Source organism: Protopterus annectens, chromosome 1.part1 (assembly GCF_019279795.1).
Source record: "Protopterus annectens isolate FY-2018-M chromosome 1.part1, PAN1.0, whole genome shotgun sequence".
In the NCBI taxonomy this organism is placed as follows: Eukaryota; Metazoa; Chordata; order Ceratodontiformes; family Protopteridae; genus Protopterus; species Protopterus annectens.
The window spans coordinates 478,349,921-478,372,328 of NC_056726.1; the positions used below are offsets into that span (position 1 = coordinate 478,349,921).

At 34.7% G+C, this 22,408-nt stretch overlaps 1 protein-coding gene across 1 annotated transcript in view; it reads left to right on the forward strand.

Annotated features, from left to right (window-relative positions):
• Positions 1 to 22,408, forward strand: part of SLC35F3 (solute carrier family 35 member F3) — a 1,790,855-nt gene that overhangs the window by 246,614 nt on the left and 1,521,833 nt on the right. The window lies entirely within an intron of this gene.

Below are 22,408 nucleotides of genomic sequence, written 5' to 3' on the forward strand. Positions count from 1 at the left end.
AAAAAAAAAGTCAACACTCCAGTAAGTCCCTTCCTTATTTGTTTACTTAGTCATATATATATATATATATATATATATATATATATATATATATATATATATATATATAGTTATAGAACAATATAGAACAATTAGTACACATTATTCAAACTGGATTTAAATAAAACACTGGCATTTATGATCCAGTGGCATTCAAGGGCATCCATGGTCATCTAAAGGTGTATCAAAAAACTGCCTCTACCTATCTGTACTATATTTGTTTATTTTATTTTATTATATTTTATTTTATTTGTTTTTATTTACAGGGAAAGTACAATTGGGCAGGAAAGCCCATTATCAGCAGAGGCCCAGGGATGTTATTTTTGTGGGGCAATTGCCCTTTTTACTTTTTCTTTGAGAGAGGGAAGTTAGAGAAAGCAGTTAAGGATATTAGAGATATGTATGTAGGGTAGCTTAAGTAATAGGTGAAGGCAAATAGAACAGATATGACAGGCAGGGGAGGTGATGGACACACAGGGGAAGGCAACACCATGATGGGGGATAGGAATGGGTGTTCAGGGGCTTATCCCCCTTCTGGCATGAACACAGTGGGAAACTATTCCTCAGCCTCTGAACTGTCACCACTGTCTCTTGCTTTGGAAAGTTAGGCAGTGCTGGAAGGGACTGGGACTTAGCAACGTGCTGCAGGATTTTTTCTATATGGCCAATTCAGGCATCAAAGCTCCTGTCCATTATCTCCCCAACCAGACCTGTCAGCTCCTGTTGGGTGTCATAATCATTACCTCCACTAGCTTTATTCATGGTGGGTACCGATGTATCAGCCTCCAGCACAGAGCTAACTGACTCAGTTGATGTAGTTAGTACAAGAGGTGTAAAGGCAATGTCGGCAGGTTCCATTCTTGGGATTCTACTATTCTGTCTCTTCACCAACCAGTTCCACACCTCCTCACTTCATGCCTCAGTGGTACAATATGCAGGCGACTTTACTCCATCCTGCCTTCAAGACCTGCACACCATAACCCAAGATTCCTTCCTATCTATGGAAACATGGCTCACTAACTCCCAACTCATTCTAAATCTCAACAAACAGAGCTCCTTCTCCTCTACTCAACAAGATCCCCCTGTCTTTCAATATCTTATCCAAAAATAAAACTATTATCACCCTAATAGCTCACACTAAACTGCTAGGTGTGGAAATTGACAATAGCCTGAAATTCAATATTCACATAATTCAAACCATTAAGAAGGCCCATGAGAAATGTGGTCTTCTATAGAGAAAGAAATAATGTCTAACAACAAATACAAAAGCTACTGTCACTTACACACACCTGTTGTCAACTCCTCTGTATACCTCCCCAATTCTAACCAACCTCCGCAAAACTGATCTAAATAAACTGGAATCTTGTTAAAATAACATTCTCAAGTTTGCCACTGATGCATCCTACAGGACACATCACTGTACATCTCTTTGAAAGCTAAAATAGCTAGAACTTCCTCAGTGACTACACTTTAATCAATTAATCTTTGCCCACAAAATACTGCACCAACCAGATAAAAGCCCTGCTCTCTAAAATCTTATACAACCATACACCACTTCTAGAACCCTCCATTCCAATAACAAACTCCTTCCTAGACATTACCAACCCTAACAACTCTGTCAGGGACTCACTCTTCTCAAACTTCATTCCTAGAATATGGAATAAACTGCCAACCCCAATAACCTCCAACCACTCTATATTACAATTTTAAAAGTTCCTACGAGTCACACCTAATGGACACGGCTTTGTTCTTACAACTGTCCTGGATAGGCCTTACCTCAGTCTCTTTAACTAAATACTTTTCACTGTGGGTTATCTTACACCAATATTTGTCCTCAACTGTATAGAAACTAGTACGTAATAGAAAAGAAACCAACAAGTAAATCCAAAAAACGGAATGGAGTCCACTGGCAAGTATATACCAACATTGAATGGTAAAAACAGTCCTTTATTAGAATAAAAACGATTATCAGTAGTCACCAACGTAAAATAATAAGCGCTTTCGTCTCCAATTATACAATTCAGGAGACTTTATCAAACAAGAACTGAATATTAAAACAGAGTTTAAATACTAAAAACACTGAAAATCTCCCTCCCAAATGACATCACTTCCTGGCAGAGCACAACGTTCTAATTAAAGAAACAGAGTATCTAAAAAGAACATTGAGCTGAAAACCATACACAAGTGCAAATCGTATGCATAAAATAGTACTAAATAATAAATAAATAACTAATATATATTGGCAGTATTCTAATTCTGTATAGAAACTAGTCTCTTTCTTATTTAAATTGTTGGTACTTATGTATTATCGCAACCACATTTCCAGCCGGAAAAACAGCTGTTTTCTAAGCCGTACTTGTGCCAAAAAACAAAGGGGTTGACCTGCAAAATATAGTATTTCCATAAAGAAGTCCAGCTTTGCCACTTTAAAACAGTGGATTATAGTTTTGGGCATTTGAAACACTGAAACATTATAGGTTTGTTTGGGGTTTACACAACTCAACATTTAATGTCATGAATGCATTTCACTGTTTGAAAACGGTTTTAACACATGGATGTATACTTGCACAATGTGTTGTTAACTGTTTTGTTAACAGTCAAAAATATGATGCAGACTTATGTACATAAAATGTGGATTTTTTGGTTTCCCAAAACAGCAGCAGACCCATTTTAGTGGCAGTCAAGGTATTCGAAATTCTACCTTTTTTTTCTGATGCGGCGCTGCTGCAGTACATGCACAGTTTGCATTACATGCTTGCCCATGGCCACTTCTGTCAGAGTTATAATGCGGTGTCACATAATGTTTTTTCACAGAAACTGTGTAGCTGCTGTGATTTAGAAATACTTTTGGCCCTTACAATAATTCCAGACATATCAGTACATTGGGACCAGTTCTGTTCATTACAAGCAAAGTTTGTTCGTTTCTGCTGAACGCAGGTTCAGGAAAGCAGTAATGTGATGTAAAGGTACAAGACTATCAGGCATGCTGTAATAATTTCTTTCAGCAGACTTTTATACCACATCTTTCTAAGTTTGTACTTTTCTTGGATATACTTTCTGGACTACATTTTCCGTCAGGAGTACGGCTCAGAAAAAAGATGGTTTTCCTGTTGGACTGTGGTTGCGATAATACGTAAGTACCAAATTGTTTATATTCATCATGTATGATGTGTGAGGTAAATGTCTGGAAACTATTCTCATTTAAATTGTAAATATTCATGTATGATGTATGATGCAAATGTCTACTTATATCTATTTTTATTGTCCATCGTTATGTAACCATTGTTTGTGAATATCTCCATAATGTCTCACATCTTATCTCCAAAATGTCTTATAGCTTTGTCAACATCTGTAATGTTAGTAATTCTTATAACCGGAGCTTTTCTTCCTGGACCTTCTCTGAAAAAGGACCTGTGTCCAGTTGGATTTTCCTGGTAAACAAATGTAATATAAGTAAATAAATTATAAGATAGGTCTACAGATAAAATTTGATTTTTCAGTGTAATTAGCCTGATGATATTATAAGTCATGAGTACAGCTCTTTAATGTATGCACTGTAAAATTAATATTATTCAACAAACTTGTTTGAAGGAATGGAACCCACGGTCATAGGACCATACCTCACATTGACTAGTACATAGCTACATGAGCTAATCGTATAGCTACTTAGGATTTCCTCTTAGAATAAGCATACTAAGTTAATTGTCTCACAACCACTTTTTCCCTGATTTCCAAAAATGTTATTACCTATCAATACAACTAATTTTAGGTTAATGTATTTAAGATGACAAAGGAAGAAAAATCCCAAATACGACCAGCAAGTTTAACACGAGCACATAAACTCTTCGGCTATAAAGCATTCTAAGGAAGTCACATCACATCTTAAACCCTTACAATATATAGTAAAATAAATTCAATTAAAAAACAATGTATCAATTAAAAATGGTATATAATAAAACATCAAACATTAAATACATTATATCAAATAATTCCACTTAATTTCTCTATTTAAACCCTTGGGGCCAAATTACTGCATTTTAATATACATAAACTCATTGCAAAAATTGTAGTTTAATTGATTATTGTTCTCCTGGTTTAACTATAATTTGCAGCAGTGTAGTAACTTGTAATAAATTAGTATTTTTATCATGTTCATATAAAACATGTTTACCCAAAAAACTCTCTACTTTTCTTATACGTGTATGTCTAATGCGTTATTTTATTATATCACTAAATTTTATGTTTAGTTTCACCAATATAAAATAATTCATAGAGACATTTTAAGGCATAAACAACCTGCATAGTATTACAAGTAAATACCTCCATTGTATCAAAAGGAACTCCAATAATATTTGGAAATTTTGGAACTATGTTGTTACATACAGAGCAGGCACCACAAACGTGTACCTGTACTATATATTTGTCTACTTAAAGTAACAGAATTTTTGGTTAATATTGTACTCATTAATATTTGAAGCGTTACTTCTCCTTTCCCGGGATGTGCTCCCAGTTTCTTTCAGTCTCTGCAATGGCTACACATAAGGAAAGAGACTAACAAAGAAGTCTTTGATTCCATTCCATGGTAGTAGCCTCCATAGGTGTAGGATGATATACTTAAAATACAGAGGTGGTGAGTCGACTGAATAGTCTTCCCTCCCAGCAGCAATGGAGATCAGCATTGCAACATTTCATGCCACTGTAGTGGTGACGACACACTTTCCCATGTGTGGGATGTCAGTTGTACTGGAGGCAGCTTTAACCAAACTATTCCATCCCTCAGTTTTGTACTGAGTCCTGCTCTAGCCTGTGGGTGCAGCTTTTCATGAGGAGGTATACAAAAATTTTAGGCTCCTCTACACACCACCTCTGGATTCTAAATGGTACACTACTCTTACCTTTAGCAGACATGTCTCTTCTTTGGGGATCTCAGGAAAAATAACAGGGAATTGGTGTCCAAACCAGATCTCATATGCTCTATCCCATGCACATCCATTGCCACACCAGAGAACCAAAGTGATCTGAAGGATGCCAGAACAAATGCAATATGAACTGCATTTTCTGTGACTCCATTGTTAATTTTAAGTGTAAAACATGATAGCACTACTTGTCCATGTGTGTTGATGTATATATAGATATATATATATATGTTCCACAGTGGCTATAGCTCATGCTGTTTAATAATGATATATCAAGTGCATTTTAACTGTCATTTTTCCACTTATTGCTACGTGCAGAAAGACGGGTTATAAAATTCATAACATTAACAGTCTTAAATACAAATATGATTTCCCTAACTAATTTTGATGGTTAAGGGTTTTGCTCTTATGTAATTCTTTAACAGGATTACAGGCTACATTGCTTTATAAAGGGATTATGTACAGCACATTGGAACCAAACCTCTAGAAGCAAAAGACATCAGTTATTGAACTGTTTATTGACTGGTAATGCTACAGAGGAACTGACATTACATGTATGTGAGGTGAGGGCTACAAGAGTCTGGATGACCAGAAAAGAAGCTGTGTTACATATGCTATGATGTTATGTTGAACAGAAATAGTACAGAATATAATGTGATGCTGTACATATTAAAACAAACTTCAAAAGGATAGGAACTTCATAGGATGTGTAACCATGACATCACTTTAAGGATGAAAATAAAAAAAGATGGTAAGAATTACACAAAAGAGCGATGATTCAACAACACATTAAACAGTAAGTGCTTTCATCATCTGCTATGACTTCCTCAGACTGAATAATGTTACATCCCAACAAACAATTTAAATAGTGTGTGCACCAGTCACATATAGACCATTCCTCATGTGAGCAAACTACATTAATGCTTAAGCCCTTTTCTTTTTAAATAGGGTACAAAGTCATTGCTGTTGTTAAAAATTTTTTATTTAAAAATTTCTCCAAAGCCAACTTCACACTTCATAAGACAGAAGTGCCACACTTCACGATACCCATGCAGACTGCTGAATCCTACACAAATGCACTTTATAAGCACTTACATGAGTGCATGGATCATGCTATCCCTAACAGAACCAAGATACTATCCTCCAAAAAAAGGAAGCAAATCTGGAGGTCCCCTGCCATAAACAAACCCTACAACAGAAGAAAGAAACTGCTTCAAAAAAGAGTAAAATCCCATAATTGGAGGAACTCCCTGGTCAGCCTCAGTAAGAAGCTGCGATCCCTCATAAAATCCTCCAAAGCTAGTTCCAAAAACAAAATCGACACTGTTTCTAAAGACAACCACAAAGCATTCTATAGCTATGTCAACAATCTCAATGGCAACACTTAGAACTTCTCTGAGTTACAGCACAATGGCACTAAATATACAGAACCAACTGATATTGCCAACATCCTGGCAGACAGGCTCAGTGCTAACTTTACCCCCCCTCTCACCCTATAAAGGGCCCAACTCTATACTGGAAGAATACAAAGTTCCTGTAATCATGGCTGCACAGGTAAAAAATGCACTCTCCAAAGCCAAGAACACAGCATCCATGGGACTTGACAACATCCCAGGCTGCGTTCTGTATGAACTACAGAATGAACTGACACCCCACCTAAGTACCATGTTCAGTCATAGCCTCACCTCAGGCTTTGTGCCCACTGAATGGCACACAGTGACGGTTATCCCACTCTACAAAGGGGGATCCACCACAGACCCTGGGGACTACCACCCTATTAGCCTGACGAGCCTGGTCTACAAGGCCATGGAATGAATCATCATGGAACTTATAAACAAAGGCACTGGTAATCTCCAAACTCTGGACCCCATCCAGTTTGGGTTTGTAAAAGGCAGATCACGTCTCCTAAACCTGATAGATTTCTTTGAAGCAGTCATCAAAGCCATAGATGAGGGTAAGGTGGTTCACACAGCTTATCTAGATCTCGCCAAGGCTTTCAACACCATCCCCCACTCTGGAATTATAGATAAGCTCACTAAACTAGGTATAAATCCCTATGTCACAAGATGGGTTGCCAACTGACTCACTGACAGAACCCACACTGTGAAAGTAGCAGACTTCAAATCCGACTTCAGACCAGTGACAAGTAGAGTACCACAGGGTTCAGTCTCGGGTCCTCTCCTGTTTGGCATATACTTCTCTAAGGTACAGGCTAACACAGAATGTCTTTGGCTAATGAAGTTCGCAGATGACTGCAAACTAGGAGCCATAATCAAAACTCCTAACTATGTGAACGTCCTACAAAAGGGCCTTACTGAGACAGATGCCTGGTGTCAAAGCTATGGCCTCAAGCTCAATGCCAAAAAGTGCATTGTCATCCCTTTTGGTAAAAACTCTGCACCCATGAACTACCACATAGGCGGTAGTCTACTTAACAACAAAAGTGTGATAGGAGACCCTGGGACACAGGTGGACAGTATTCTCTCCTTTGATAATCACATCGCCACAGTAGTCAGGAAACCCTTCTATGTGGCACACCTCATCACAAAAGATTTCTCATCCAGGAAAAAAGAGGTAATTATTCCCCTCTACTCATCACTCATTAGACTCATTATAGAGTACAATGCCCCTTTTGGTATGTACCTCACAAGACATCTACAACAACTGGAAAGGCCACAGAAATACCTCACAAAGAGGATTACCAGCCTCAAACAGATGTCTTATGCAGATCATCTCAAAAAACTCCAGCTTTACTCCGTCGCATATTGCCTACTCAGAGGCGATGTCTGCCTAACATATAAAGCTATGTCAAACCCAGAGCTGTTGGACATGCTCTACTTAAACAAATCCCATTCCCACTGAGCTACACACTCTAGGGACCTAAACCTTGTCACCACAATAAACAGAACATGCTGGACGGATAGAGTCCCGTCCCAGAGACTTCCCATACTCTGGAACAAACTACCTATCTATATCAAACAAAGCTCCTCATTAGCACTCTTCAAGAAAAATCTTGATGATTGGATGGTAAATAAGAAATTCACCCCGGGGATCACTTCTGTGGCTCTGCTTGACGGGCACAGGAAAATAATTTTCTTGGGTGGAGAAAGCCAGGGTACCTTTTTGGCTAGGCTTATATAGGCCCTAGGGCCAATAGCCTAGTACCTACCTATAAACCTAAGTCCTGGTGGAAAGCAGGCATTCAGTCTGACGTGCCACATATACTCTCGCCAATGTAACTCATCCTCAGCATCAAAAATTGTCATAATTTGGTATTTCTTCCAAAACCAAAAACTAAACTGCACAGGACACTTACTAGTTTTATAGTGCTTTGCTGTAGCATTTTTAACATTATGTATCTCCACAGCATGTTTGTGCTCATAAACAATTTGTACAACTCACTGCTTGTATGCCCTACATAAAAAGAAGGGCAAGATTGGCACATCACTAAATAAACAACAAATTTGCTTTTACACATAAAATAATTTTTGAATCTGTATGTAAAACCATTTATATTAATTTCCTGCACATCAATTAATAAATAGTTGCATAATCTACAATTAAAGCATTTATACAGCCCTATTTTATTTTTGTTGGCCAAAATGGGCTTATTACATTTCCCTTGAAAGTAATTCTTAAAGCTTTTATCTCTCTTATATATAAACTTAGATTGATCACCTACCTTGTCTCTTAAATCATTAGAGCTTTGTATTATTTTCCAGTTATTCCTAATTATACTCTTAATAGTATTACTATCTACACTATTACTAACTCTGGTCTTGCTTAATACAGAAGATTATGATTTAATAATGTGTGATATGTTGTCAGATATAAGGTTTTATAAGAAAGTTTCTTTTATTGATGTAAAAACATCTTTTTCAAATTTTGATATCAAATCAATTATTGATTTTTTAATTAGAATGGTTTTACACCAATAGGATCACTGAATCAATCAGAAAGTATTTGAGAATAGATAATCCAAAGTTGTGTTATATTTTTGGATTACCCAAAATACATAAGAGTTTGGATGATCCACCGCTCAGACCTATAGTGTCTAGTGTCAAAAATAAAACTGAAGCTTTAGCTATTTATGCAGATATACATTTACAAAAAGTGGTCGAATTAGGTGAAACTTTTATTAAGAACATATTTGATTTTAAAAATAAGATTGAAGTGTTGACAATTTTTCCAAATGACTTCATGGTTACTTTAGACATCCAATCTTTGTATACAATGATACCAAATGATGAAGGACTGGATGTAGTAAGGTTTGAGTTGTTGAATTCTAAGATATGTTTGTTCTAAGGATATGGTTGATCTACTGGTTGAAATTTTAGATGTAGTGTTGAGTTATAACTATTTTGAATTTAATGACAATATATACCATCAAGTTAGCGGTGTGGCAATGTGAGCCGATATGGCTCCCAGTTATGTCAATTTATTTATGCAAGGCTGGGAAAGGGTCAACATTTTGATTAGTAACTATTCTGAAAAGATCATATTTTTTACTTGTTTTATTGATGATGTTTTTTTCTTGTGGAAAGGGGATGAAAACAGTCTCAAAGAATTCATTACATATTTAAATAGCATCAATGCATATTTACAATTTACAGCTGAGTTTAATGTAATGAATATTACATTTTTGGACACAATGGTCATCAAAGGTGAAAATAGGTTATTCACCAAGATTTATAAAAAGGAAGTTCAAAATAATTCTTATTTACATTACAGTAGTATGCACCCTAAGAAGATGAAAGACAACATTGTTAGCAGTCAACTGATGCATATTAATAGGTTAACTAAAAGAGATTGTGACTTTGAAGTTGAAAGCAAAGCCCTTTATGATAAATTTCAGTCTAGACGTTATCCTGCAGAAGTGGTAATTTCAAAGATTTTAAAGATTTCAACCATGTTTAACAGGCATGATCTACATTTAACAAAGCCGAACTAGGATGGGTTCAGATTTTGGAGATTATCTATGTCTTTGTTAATAAAAGTCCATAATGATTCTTTCCATAGCCTTGCAGATAAGGCTAGGCAAGCTCATGGGCCTATAATTTCCAGGGTTAGTTGACAGTCCCCCTTTGTGCAGAGGGATTACTGTTGCTGTCCTCCATTCCACCCAAACATAGCCACTTGTCAGGCTGTGGTTAAACAGGGATCCAAGTGGGTATACTAGGTCATGCTTTAAATTGGTTAAAAGGCAACCTGTGATGTTGTCTGGTCCCATTGATGCCATGCTTTTGGCCTTGGAGAGTGCTGAGATGAACTGTTATCTTGAGATTATGAATGGCTTGCTATTTGAGCAATACAGGGACAGTTTTGCCAATATTTTTTTCTTTTGTGGATAAAACATTCAAAACAGGAAATTGAAAATGTTTGAATGGGACCGTGTTGACTATTCATAGTGCTTGACCTATCTGAAGCCACCAGACCCTACAGTTCCACCTAGTGAGCAAGTATCTACCAATATTGACCAAGGAGAAGTTACTGTCAATTATAACAGTTCAGCCCTTTTAGGGCTGAACCTTCCAAAATGCTCAGAGAGAATCAGGAATTGTTGTTTCAACAACCAGAACCAAGCAAACATGCAAGGGAATGGGAATGGGACATATCCATACCAGCATTGGAGGAAAACCAACCAGACACAAATTTATTAAATATGTTGGAGCCTATTGCATCCGACTTGGGGGATGTTGACCATGATGGCTCATATGTGGTTTCAAACCAACAAGGTGACTTTTACTTGTACAATTATACAGACAATTTTTTTTTTTATTTTGAACTGGTGTATTTGTTAAGTAAAGGTTTTAATTTTATTCCCCCTGTTAAGTCAAGAATTGAGGACTTGATGATAGAACTAAAGCTTTTTTTATGCAAAGTAAATTTTAGGTTACTATTCAGAGATAAAGAGTTTGATGACTGTTGCAGTGTTATTAAAAAGAGTAGTGTGTTTAACCACCCACTCATTATGCCTTTGCTCATTTTTTTTTAAACAGCTTTATTGAAAACATTGTAATGAACAAATATTTTGAAAAAGACTGAACAAATTTTTTGGAGTACAATAGTTAAAAATAGAAAACATTAATATAATAGTTATAATAACAAAGAACTATATACAATGATGTTCACTGTATATCAAACAACAGAATCAGTTAAATTAATATTTATGTAGAAAAAAGAGAAGGGAAAAGAGAGAGAAGAAAAAAAAAGAAAAAAGGGAAGATTAATGCATTAATCTAGTTCTTTAACTAATAATTCATGTATATTTTTCCATTGGTAATATACATTTGTATTCCTTGTAGATTTGGATTTAATAGTCAACATTTCTAACTTAGATATTTGCAATAGAAGACCTTTAAATAGAATAGGAATAGATAAAGACCTCCAGTTTTTTTGTAATTATTTTCCTCGCAACTGACAATATAGACCAGAGCAAAGAATATTTGCTTTTCTTTATACAATCTGGAACTGGTGTGTTGAATAATACAAGTGACATGGTGAGCAAAAAGATGTCTGTAAATACTGCCTGTAGAAATATTAACTTATTCCCAAAATTTCTTTAATAATAAAAAATCATAAAATATATGACTCCAATCAGCATTTATTTCTTTATTACATCTCAGGTAAACAATATCTTCTTTAGTTATCTTCCTTATTTTTTGTGGAGTGAGAAATGATTTATGTAAAATTCTCCATGTGAAGATTTTCCATTTAAGTAAAGAATTAGTTTTGCTGGCTAACTGAAGAAAATTAAATTTGTTTTTCTCTGAAAGAATAAAATTATTGATTACAGAAAATTTATTCCAATAGTTATCTGAGTATACATCTATATCTTGTTTAAGTTCTCTATAAATATATGATATACTATTTTTAACTGACAGATTATGCTGGATAGATAAAATCAAATATTGAATAAGTTTGGGTTTTGAATTCTTAGCAATTGTGGAAATTAAATCTAGTTTATCTAGAATATATTTTCTAAATTCTTGCAAATCTAACCAAAGTAAAGTATTAAAATTATATTCTTCTATAAGAGTATTAACACATTTTACCTTGTTTCTATTCATCATTTGATGCCAGAATATTAAATGTTTTTGTTTAAATAGTGACATTTTAGAATAATCTGTAGAGAAAAATATCCCTTGTGTATAGGCAATAAGGAAAATGAGAAACAGCCAATTCTCAAACATTCTAAACCTAAATATATAATTCTTAAAGGTCTTTAGAATTAAAATTACATAAGTAGATTTAAACGTCTGAGTGGAATAATTGAAAAAAATAATCTTTTAAACTCTATATGAATGAGTTATTTAATAGTTTTGATAGATGAGTATTAACTTGATTTTTAGTATTCTGAGATAAATTTAATATAGTCTCTTTCCATTTTGCTAAATACTCTCCATCTATAAGATAGGAAATTGTTTTAATTACTGATAAGATTGAGTAAATTTCTAGATTTGGTAAAGATACACCTCCTTTTTCCCAACTATACATATGGTAAGATAATGCAATTCTAGGTTTAATTGGATGCCATAGAAATGTTTTAATCAGTGTGTTATTTTTTTTTTATTAAAGAGTTAGTAGGGGGAATAGATATAGATTGTATTATATACAAGATTTTTGGAAGCAATATCATCTTTATAATGGAAAGTTTCTCATCCATTGTGGATATAATTTTGTTCTATTTACTTATTAAACTCTCTATAGTTGATATACTTTTATTATAATTTATTTGTAAAATGTCTTTCATATTAGTAGTTATAGTTGTACCTAAATATGTTCTATGTTGAGATTGAGGTATATATTATTTTATATTCATCTTGTGCACTATACATTTTTGAACCAATTAGAAGGATTTGAGTTGTATTGTTATTAAAGGTAAGGCCAGTGATTTTTTGAAATATATCCAAGGTTTAACAATTCTTGCAAGGTAGGATTATTACCACCAAGGGTAATTAATACATCATCAGCAAACATTTGAATTGTTGATGTTTCATTAGAGCTTAGTCTATAACAGTGTATATTACTATCTTCTCTTATTAAGTTTGCCCAAGGTTCCATAATTAATGTGAACAAAAGAGGAGATAAAGGGCAACCTTGCCTAGTTCCTTTTACAATAGGTATGTTCTGGGATACATTTGTACTAATTTTTGTATAGGCTTGACTTTCATTATATAATTGAGTGATAAGATTAATAAAACTATTAGAGAAATTTAACTCCTTCAATAAAATGAAAATATATTCCAAATTAACTGAGTCGAAAGCACAGTTGATATCTGAACGGACTAGAGTTAAATTATTCTTTAAGATTTTTACTGATTCAATTAAAGTTATTGTTTTTTAATGTTATTGTAGGAAGTTCTATTAATTTTAAAGCCTGTTTGGTCCATGTCTACCAGGGAATGTTAAAAATGTTTAAGTCTGTCAGCATAAATAGACATAAACATTTTATAATCTGTATTTAACAATGAAATGGGTCTGTATGAAGAACATTTTGTAGGGTCTTTATCAGGCTTTACTATAGGAGAAATAAACGTATACTTCCAAGAAGGGGGTATTATGTTTTTATTTTGGGCTATGTTGAATACTGTGTGTAAGAAAGTTAAAGCTTTGGTAAGTAAAATTTTATACATTTCAGAAATGATACCATCATTACCAGGAGCTTTATTTTGCTTAAGTTTAGTAATTTGATCTTGTATATCTTTAAAAGATATTTTCTTTATCTATTAGTTTTATTTGTATTTCTGATAATCTATTCTTTATGTTTGTATTGATAAATGATTGAATATCCTTTGTACCATTAATCATAGTATTAGAGTGATTTATTTTTAATATATTAAGTAAACCAGAAACCATTTTTCTTTTTGTTGGAGAATATATTTCATTAATTTGATTAAACTTATTTACCCTTTTAGTTTTGTTAGCTAGAATATTCATAGATCTAGGATTTATAGAAAAATTTACAAGTTTAAACTTCTCTAAATTAATCATGGTTTTATGATTTAATATTTCTAAATATTTATTATTCAAAGTATTTCTTTCATTTATTCTAGATTTCTTATCTAAGTCTCTTGAAACATCAAGTCTTAAACTATCTAGCTTTGATTGTGTGTCTTGGAGTTCTTTATCCCATGAGTTTCTTTTCTTTTTATACCAATCAATAATTTTACCATATACATAAGCTTTTAGAGAAGGGGTGTCCAACCTTTTGGCTTGCTGGGGCCACATTGAGTGAACAGAAATGGTCTTGGGGCTGCATATAAAATATAACATACAGTTAACTCTTTTGTTGCTCTGGAAGACCACAGTCGACCTCCTGGCTGTACTGTAGGTGCATTTGAACAATGAATAAATGTAATAAATGCCTAATATTTGCCTTAAAATTCTAATTCTCATTCTAATTCTGTAATATAACAGTTAACTCTAACATCTTAGTTAATATATCTATAAATATATATATATATATATATATATATAATTTTTTTTTTCTACAAATAAACAGATATTCACTACAGCACTAGCATTTCTCATTGGGAAAACCATTCCAGCAGTCCAACTACGTAAAATGTCAACATCAGCAGTCCTACAATACTATAATCCACAAAAATAATCCAACAAATTTGTAATAAAGTAAAGAATTCACATTACTGACTTAATAAAACAATTCTGAATAAGCTACAAGAGGGTCTCACCCAAACAAATAACTGGTGCCAGAAATATGGCCTCAAGCTAAATGCCAAAAAATGCATCATCATCCCCTTTGAGGAGAGTGATGTCCCCACAAATTATCACATTAATAACAATGTTGTAAGCACGCAATAAGTCGTATTGTACATGGGCACCCAGGTTGATAGAAACCTGACTTTTGACCACCACGTTGTCTCCGTTGTAAGGAAAGTTTTTTACATGGCCCTCTTCATTAGTAAGGATATCACATCCAGGGACAAGAAGGTCGTAACATCCCTGTATTCTTCCTTTACAAGAACCATTATTGAGTGCAATGCCCCATTTGGCATGTCCCTCAGCAAAACACCCTGCCAAAAGAAAGACTACAACCATTTCTGACAAAAAAGGTCAAAGGACTAAGTTCACTATGTTATCCAAACAGACTAAAAAGCTTCTTGCTTTCCTCTGTCTCTCACTGGCCCCTATAAATGTCATCATTGGCTTGCTTTCCAGGCTAAGAAAGATCCTGCCTTAAGAGAATTCCTCTACCTCAGAAATACTGGTTATACTTAAACCGCTCACTACAAAGACCACAGCCTTCACTGCAACATAAACAAGCCACATTTTATGGACAGGTTCTTGACACAAAAACCTTGAACGTCTGTAAAAAGCTCCTCTCATTATCAAACAATGTAGTTCAGCAACACGATGGCTGGATGGATAGCCATAAATGTAGTCCTTGGGTAAGTACCATAGCCTTCATCAAACCAGATGGAAAATCCACATACTAACCTTTCCCAGCTGGATGGCTAAGATCTAATATTGGTTACTCAAGTCTAGTTGCCCAAGAAGAGGGGCATGTTTAACTAAGAATTCCATTTGCAAAATTATATTCAGTGGTTGTTGGGTCTTTCGGCTTTTCCCGGTTAGAGGTCGCCACAGTGGAACTCCGGTCCGCTAATGATTGGCAGTTGATTTTTACATACCAAGTTGCCAGCCCTGAAGCACAACCTTCAATGAAGGAATGCCCATTCATGCATGTCTCCACGCAGAAGACGCTCTAGCTGAGAGTCGAACCGAACAGCGTCTTACTGTGAGGTGACAGTATACATATTAAATCTCTCTCACTCTCTTACACACACACACACACACACACACACACACACACACACACACACACACACACACACACACACACAAAAAGCCCCTACTTGTAAAATAGGCAACCTCAATAATCGCATGACACCCACTCACTGAATGAAATTGTCTGGAAGTCAAAATATCTGAAAAAAAATATCATAATAGAGATGGATTCATCCATGTAATTTCCCACCACCAAAAGGACCATCAATAAATCAACAAACAACTGCTCGGCAAAAAGTAAATCAATAAGAAAACCATAAACTATAATGTTACATAGTGGTGTAAACATATAACTTGTGTCAATCCCCAGGTTAATCCATACCAAAAGATTGTTTCAGAGCTTCAGCTATGTACAAACAGCTTTCTCCTAAAAACTTTACTCATTGATATTTGCCTTACTGTAATTATAACTGTAAAAAAAAAATGTTTTTAAGTTTATTCTGTACCTCAGTGATTCTCACAGTTGCAAAATGTAATCTCTGCCATATTGTATGAGTACTACATCCATAATTTGCTGTCTCTCTCTTTCATATATTGCATTATATTGTTTTGTGTTATTTTTGAAGCTTTTCTCCCCGGGCCTGCGCTGAAAATGGACCTGTGTCCAGTCGGACTTTCCCGGTAAACAAATGTAAAATAAAATAAAATAAATAAAAATAAACTTCCCTCCAATCTAAAGCCATTTGACATTCAGACATTTTAATTTGTGCAGAAGTTACTCACAGATTGACAGTTTACTGAGCTGTAATGCTGACCTTCGCTTTTGAAAAAAACAAATTCCCAGACTTTGTCAATAGCTCAAAGTGTAGAGAGGATTATTTATTTATTATATATTTATTTATTTTTGGAAAACATCTTTAAAACTGTTAAATTGATTACACACCCAGAAACACAGAAAAGTTATTGTGATTATGTAAACCACAAACTGCTGCAAGAAATCAAAGTCACATTAGCACTCTATGCTTATGTCCGAACAGATGAATCATACCTGTCAATTCCAAAAGAAGTAAAGTAGCTTAATAAGAAGGTTATTTGCAAGGTTACATGGCAGTTTATATTGGAAATAAACAGAGATATTAAAAAGGCTGTTTTTCATAATTACGCCGAAAAGTCTTCCAAGGTAACTACAACTTCTGATTTAGTATGGAACCATATCTCTCAACCTTAGAGCAGGAAATCTGGACAAAGCGAAAAATAAAAGTGGGACACAGGCCCAAAACTGTAGCTGCAAACATTATACATCACTTATAATCTTTCTATCCCATTATTATGTATGGCTCATTCAGTCCTGCCTTCTTTTGCATCAAAGAAAACCATGCCTTGAAATGACAAATGCATTAAAAAATAATAAATAAAACACATTGCATCAACATCCTGCAACTTCCTACCAGCAAGCAACCACAGATCTTTCACTGAAACTAGGGCTGCTTGTTTCCCCAGAATGACAGCTCTCCCTAATTAAGTCTAATGGTATACAATCTACTAGTATCTGGACTACCTGAAATAAATTAAATTATGGCCTGTAAATTGAAAGTACACTTTGTTTAATTAAACTATATTTCTAAGCCCACTTACTATATTTTTTCAGTAACATCCCAATAACCATTTCCAGGTCACTTTACAAGACATTGGCAGTGGTAGACTTGGCATCCTTCAGAACCCCACCACAGGCCCACGCTAATACATTGTCCATTAAATGTAAATATCCATCCACTGTAAATGGCAAGAAGCTGTGTCTTAAAAAATCTACTTCTGGCATGCGTACCTAAGTATTAGGTTTTGAAATAAAGAAACATATTCTCCACGGTCTGTAAGTCTCTGTCTTTAATAATCATCTACTGTTGCAGCACTCCCAACACATAAGCACACACATACACACTAAAATCCCCAACATTTAAAAAATGACATTGTGCCCACATGATTTGCCAGTACTTATGATCCGCCAAAGCTATGCTTACTGTTGTCCAATCTACCACTGCTTAGAACCCACCAATGAAAAAACAGTACTAGGTGCTTTTTTGTTTGTCTGAAAAAACAACACAACTTTATATGCTACAGTCCCACATAGTCAATCCACTAATGACCCACTAACCCTAGGCTGCTGTCTCATTCTTACTCCCTGGAACTGCATTACCTTGGATGACTACTTTTATTTCCTAAGCAAAAGACACAAATTGGAAGATGAGGCAAAAATCCAAACATTCTTTGAAAATCCATACAGTTAAGAGGTATGAGTTCATGTTCAATACAATACTCTCCCTGTCAGGAAAGCCGCAATTTAATGAAAGTGTACTCAATGTATGATATATTTGTGTGCTAACTTGTTTGTGTTCAGTAGGTAGACTGATCATTGTTAGCCTCTTTGTGCATGCGTCTCTCTCAGTCATGCACACATATACACACACACACACACACACACACACACACACACACACACACACACACACACACACACACACACACACTCTTCTTCTACTTTCACGCACACAATTCTGCTTTCATGCATGCACTCACTCACTCCATACTTACCTATTAACACAGGTAATTGCTGTCCCTTACAAAGGCAACAGCGACAAATCCATACATGAGTCCCTCTTTTGCGAGAACCCACACTCACACACACACACTGATTATTCGGCGCAAAATAATGGCGTAAACACACTGACCCTTTTTTGGCTCAAAAACAAAACTAGAAGGGTGCTTTGGCACATGCACACACCGAAATTAGCATTACAGGTCATGGGAGCGAAAAACACAAAACAAATAAAAGTGTTTTGGGGCATAAGTGCATCGATGTTGCAGTTAGAGGTTGAGGGCCGCATGGAAGAGCTCTGAGGGCCGCATGCGGCCCGCGGGCCGCAGGTTGTACACGTCTATGAGCATCCCATATATATATATTTCAGAAGTCTCCTGTATTAAGTTCAATAAAATTTTGTACTTCTGTAGAGATAAAATTAGTAAAGTCTTTTAATTTAGTTATATAAGCTGGCATCCTCTTAATTTGAACATTAAATGTAGAATATACTATAAGGTCAAAAGTTATGGCATTATGATCTGAAAGAGGACATGAAATCACTTTTGAGTTTGATAGAGAATCAGTTAGGCTATTAGAAATTAAAACCCTATCTATTCTGGAATATGAATTATTTCTATGTGAGTAGAATGTATAAAACAATGATTTAGTATCTGCAAAATTATTAATATCCTTCAGCACGTCTGAATCTGAGAAGCTATTGCTCAAATTTTCCTTTTGCCATTAGTACTAGAATCTTTTATATATGAAATACAATTAAAATCTCCAGCTAGAATAATATTACCCTTAGAAAACTGTACTATATGGTCTATATGTTGTTTTACTGGTTTTAGTCCAATGCCAGGAATCCAATATATATTTATTAAAGTCAAAATGTTGTTATTAAATTCTATAACAACTGAAGATAACATCCCTTTATTATCTTTATATTGTAGGCATAAGTAATGTATTTTTCCATAGTATGGTCACTCCTCTTTTTTTGTGTGTGTGGTCAGAGCTAATTAAAATTATATAAGATTTGGTATCCAATTTTGTAATATCTTCAGTTAATACATTGGTTTCTTGGAGAAATATTAGCTGAGAGTTATGTAGTTTAAGATATTTATTCAAAGATCTTTTCTTGTTAGGATTATTTAATCCATTAATATTTAATGATATACAATTTAAAGATGCCATAAAATGTTTATATTTCTGAATAATACTTGACTATTTTTTCCATTTTTCCATGTTTTAGAAAATAATAAAAATTGATTATAAGGAATACAATTAAAAGTTGCATATGAACTATATAGAGCATTTTCCCAATAAAATATGTTTATATCAAATTCAACTGTGTGAAACTTAATGAACATCATAAGAGCTTTTAACAGAAATTTACAGCCTTTGCTCATTTTTGATAAACTATGTGAATTTGAGTTGTTGGGCAAACGACGGAAGAAGTTGCCATGTAACCTTTCTATTAAGGAAAAAGAGCTTTTGGAGCAGTTGTGTAAAAACGAAAATATCAGGGTTATGAAGCCCAATAAGGGTGGTGGGATGTAATTATGAACACAGATGATTATTTAAACAAAATTTTGTTTGATTGGGCTTATTATGAAGAGACTTCTATCAATATGGTACATATTTCATATTCTAGAATTGATTGGTTACTTCAGGATATGTTGTATTAAGAACAGATAACCTTGGATGAATGGTCCTTTTTGCCAGTAAAGCATCCTACGATTCCGTCTATATTTAGGCTACCCAAAATACACAAAGGCCTGAGAGATCTACCCATGAGACTGATTGTTAACGCTTCAAAATCTAAGACTCATCCCTTGGCTAAATTTGGTGATTTAAAATTGAAAAAAGTATTGGAGGGCTTTTCACACATTTGTAAGGATTCATGGGATTTTTTTAAGTAAGGTGTTGAAAGTCAAATATGGGGATAATTTGATTTTTTGTACTATTGATGTGATCAGTTTATTTACTGTGATACCCCATGACATTGGTTTAGATTGGTTTTATGAATTTTTGGTTGAACTAGGGGCCTTTCCAACAATCACGTTAACACCTTAGAAGTGCTTATGAAATTACTGTTAAAGCATAACTATATATTTATTGATGGGCACTACTTTTTACAAAAGAAGGGTGTTGCAATGGGGTCAGCGTGTGCCCCCATTTTTGCTAATACTGTGATGTTACAGTGGGAAAGGAATTATGTTTTGGGGAATTTGTGGGGGTCACCCCCTTGAGAGCTATATATGCACTTTCTGAACAACATTATTATTGTATGGAATAAGGCTTAGGGTGAACTGCAATTATTCCTGGAATACTTAAATAAAACTACCTCCTTTCTCACTTTTACTTCTAAATGGAGTCATATTGGTATTTCATATCTGGATATTTATCTTATGAAAGATGTTAACAACAAAAGATTGATTAGCAATATTTTTATAAAGCCCACCTATTCAAATAGTTTCTTGCATTATGATAGTTGCCACCCTTAATATCAAAAAAGGGGTATTGTCAAAGGGCAATTTGTGCATCTGACCAGAATGGTCTCTGAGGATGAGTCCTTTGAGAGGGAATGTAAAACTCTGACCAATATGTTTATAGCTAGGGGTTACCTCCAAGAATTGGTCATTGATGCATATACTGAAATTAGTCAGAAAAGGGCACATGGGTACTATGTACCCTTATTTAGGGTTGACATAAATGATGCAATTTATATAACAGCTGACAAAGTTGCTTCTAACAATGCAAAAATGAATTATTCACTGTCATTTATTACTAGTTATTCTTCAGATTGCTCGCATGTTTACAAGACTTTATGTAAAAACGGGAATATTTTTTCCTGTTATAATGAGTTTAAGGATATTCTTGTGGATGGCCCTAAAATAGTTTACAGGAAGGGGAAGTGTCTTAAGGCAATATTAGAGGATGGAGACAGAGGTGACTCTGTGGTTACCTTTAGAAAAAATGGCACACACAAATGTTGCTTTACAACCAATGTAAACATACTAGTAACTACAGGAAATTCTATAAATAATACAAATGCCAAAACTCCACAGCAGTGCAGAAAAGAAAGCCAATAAAGGTCCATACAATGTAAACATCTTACTGAATGTGAAATGATTACTGTCAATGGGATTTATGTACAGCCAAAAGTTTTTTGCAGCTGCAACACTATGGGTATTATCTATTTGGCCCTTTGTAAATACAATGTAACTGTGTTTATGTTGGAAAGACCCAGAGAAAATTTAGGGAGCATGTGTATGAACATATTAATGATATTTAGAAAGGCAACACAAATAATGCTCTCTCAAAACATGCACTGGAAAATCCCAAGCATGAGTTTGGCTTTATGGGGCTGGATGTGGTCACTAAAAGTGTAAGAGGGGGCCCTTGGAATGACCTTATTGACTACAAGGAGCTTAGGTGGCAAATTAGATTAAATGCGTGTGTGCATCCAGGGCTTAATGATTCTTTATCTATTGCTAGTGTTCTTAAACTTCACTCTTATGTGGTGTAATTTATTAGAACTTTTGAATTTATTTATTTATATATATATTTTTTCTTTTCACTCATATGTCAACTGGTTTTATGTGATTTTACTTTAAATGTGAAAACATATTTGTATTGGTTGTTTTTTGTCACTTTTTAGGAGGGATATTTATAGAGGTATTATTGAATGGAATGATGTTTCTGAAAAAGTCTTTTGGTTATATTCTGATGAAAACACTAAAACCTATTTTAATAAACCTGGTTCATTGAGTTCTGGTGTGTCCTTGTTCTAACCTGGATTGTTTTTTCTGTGTATTGGTTCCCTGGTTTGTTCATAGGTTCATAGGTTCATAGGTCGGTACTAGGCTATGGGCCAATGGCCTACATAAGCCTAGCCAGCAAGGTTCCATAGCTTACGCCACCCAAGAAAGTTATTTTCCTGTGCCACTGTCGAGCAGAGACACAGAAGTGATCCCAGGGGTGTATTTCCTATTTCCCAGCCACTCATCAAGATTTTTCTTGAAGAGTGCTTATGAAGAACTTTGCTTGACATAGATGGGTAGCTTGTTCCAGGGTATAGGAAGTCTCTGGGACAGGAATCTATCCCTCCAGCATGTCCTGT